We start from the raw sequence: 2,973 nt of genomic DNA, 5'->3' as shown, positions 1-2,973 counted from the left end.
AGCACTCCGTGCTTTCCCCATGTGCTGTGTGTGTGTCTGGGCTGGGCCCAGGGCTTCACAAATAAAGTGTGGCAGCAGTGAACACTGAGAAGCGTTTCCCCTAAAGCGGGCTGTTCTCAGGCCTTGGTTCCTGGGGTCCTGCCTCACAGGGCCATGGTGATGCGCCCCCCCAACCCCTGCCGCATCTAGGTCTGTAAGGGGCAGTCCGCCTTGCCCAAGAGCTCCCAGGCCAGTCTGTATCATCACAGGGGGGCAGCCTCGTAGCCCCCTCCCTCTGCTGTGGGCCTGCCTGCCCGCCTCGCACAGCTGGGTGGCTGGTACCCAGGAGGGGCAGCCACTCCTGGAGTTCGGGGAGGGTGGGAGGGCTGTGCTCTAGGCAGGTGAGTTGGGCCCTGGTTCACCTGCCTAGCCCCACGTCCCGCCTTACCTAACCTGGGCTCCACCAGCCCTTTCGTTATTCCGTTTACGGACCCAGCTGAGTGGAACACAGTCCCTGCTGGCGGCCGAGGCAGGAGCCCCTGGGCCTGCACGGGACAGGCAACATCCTTCTTGGCTGGGTGGCAGAGCGATGCCCAGGCCTCGCCCTCCCCCCGCCCCATCCCGGGTGTCAGGCAGAGGCCAGTGGGGGTCTGGCCGTTTTGAGCTCCTGGGCGGCACACACAGCCTCTGGGGAGCTCCAGTCTGGTGCAGGATACCCAGTGTGGGGATGGTGGGCAGTGAGGTCAGAGAAGACGTCTCGAGTTACGGGTTCAAGAGCTGAGTCTTGACCTCCAAGCAGGACCTCTCACAGGTGATTCGTGAGAGATGGAGAAAGTGCAGCCCGGAGCCCTCCAGGAGCCTGCCGGGGTTCTCTGGCCTGGGCGTCCCTCCCTCCAGGCCACCTGGAGCTGGCCCTTCCTCCCAGGCTGATGCGGGTCGAGCCACAGCTCAGGCAGGAGCACAGATGTTATCTAATTCACCTCTTAGTGGCTGACAAGTGCCCGGCTTCTCGCCTACACACTGAAGGATGCCCACCCCTGCCCCATCCTTCAGAGCAACTCCAGATGCAGGAAAGGGCCAGGGCCTTCTCTGCCTACTGAGCACAGACTTCGGAATCTCCTCCCCAGACTCAAATGCCCACGTTTGAGAACGACAGCCAATCCTAGGATTACACAGGCTCCAGGTCCCTGAACACCCTGAATTGGGGTCTGCGAGATCACGGATGCCTCTGCTGGGGCAGCCTGTGACCTCCCCACCAGCTGCAAACCATGGATTCCATCCTGGAAGCCCCAGGCAGTGTGGTCAAGGACGCCCGGAGCAGCACTGTTCCGACAGCAGGAAACTAGAAATGGCTCACAGGCACGTCAGGAAAGTGGGCCAGGAGCAAAGGCCACGTCTCACAACAGTGAGAGCGTGGTGTGGGCTCGAAGCACACCGTGACCCCCACAAATGAATCAACAGCGGCCTCGAATGAAGGCAATCTCAGCCCGGCACCCTGGGTTCCAAGTGAAGTGAAGTGTAGTCGCTCAGTCGTGTCCGACTCTTCGCAACCCCAGACTGCAGCCTACCAGGCTTCTCTGTCCATGGGGTTTTCCAGGCAATAGTACTGGAGTGGATTGCCATTTCCTTCTCCAGGGGATCTTCCCAACCCAGGGCTCGAACTTGGGTCTCCTGCATTGTAGACGGACGCTTTACCGTCTGAGCCACCAGGGCAAAGCCAGCATAAATGTGTGTGTGACAAACCCAGCTTTCAGGACGGGAGTTAGACTGGGGAGGGTGGGGGTCAGGACGGGGTGGAGGCACAGGCTGCCTTCGTGCACCAATCTTCAAAGTGGTCCAACTCCATCTGCCTAACAGCCATAGCCTTTTTTTAAGGATAAAATTAAACACTGGAGAGCATTTTTGACACACAAAAAGCACAAACCATAAGGAAATTTGCCTTCATCAAAATTAAAAGTGAGGGGACTTCCCTGGTGGTACAGTGGGTAAGAATCTGCCTGCCAATGCAGGGGACGTGGGTTTGATCCTTGGTCAGGGAACTAAGCACATGCCACAGAGCAACTAAGTCCACAGGCTGCAACTACTGAGGCTGCACCCTAGGGCCCATGCGCCGCAATTAAGACTGGACATGGCCAAATAAATTTCAAAAAATAAAGTGAAAAACAAGTGACCAGAAATACCGTACAAGTTAACAGACAAGGTGAGAGAGTAGAAAAAGACACTGCAACACAGATAACAAGGATTCGTGCTGAGAATATGTATCCAATTTGAAGGAAATGCGAAGTAAAAATATAAGTAATACCATTATAGACCAGGCTGGCGAATATGATTGAGAGGTGACACCAGGAAAGAAATGAATCTGGCACGTTTTACACATTGCTGGAAGGATGTCAAGCTAAAGAAGGCCACTTCAGAGTAATCTGGCAGATACTGAGAAAGCTGAAAACACACATAGCCTGTGAGCCCAAGTTCCACATCTAAGGGTCTACTTGAGAGAAGCTTGCACACGGGCACAAGGAGACAAGCAGCTTGGTGAGGAGTGCCAGAAAATTAAATAACCAAATGAGACTCCCCTGGTGGTGCAGCAGCTGAGCCTCCAAGCTCTCAATGCAGGAGGCCTAGGTTCAATTCCCAGTCGGGGAACTTGATTCCCAGATCCCACAACTACAGATTCTGCATGCCACAGTGAAGATCTCACATGTCACAACTAAGGCCCCAGCACAGCCAAAGTAAATGAACCAGACAGCCATCAGTAGAATAGTTGAACTATGGCATCACAGACACGCAGTGAGATATATGTAGCACTCAAAATGAATAAACCAGACGCAGAAGCTACATGTATCTACTAAATCTTCAAAAACATGACTGAGTGAAAGAAACATGTTTGCAAAATAATATGGCACTGTTTGATACATTTAAGAACTATACTACTACATTTAAGAACTATACTACTACATGAAAGCCGTTGCCTTTGGGTAGAAAGGAGAGACAAGG

Source organism: Capricornis sumatraensis, chromosome 4 (genome assembly GCF_032405125.1).
Source record: "Capricornis sumatraensis isolate serow.1 chromosome 4, serow.2, whole genome shotgun sequence".
NCBI lineage: Eukaryota > Metazoa > Chordata > Mammalia > Artiodactyla > Bovidae > Capricornis > Capricornis sumatraensis.
This window is presented reverse-complemented; position numbering follows the sequence as displayed.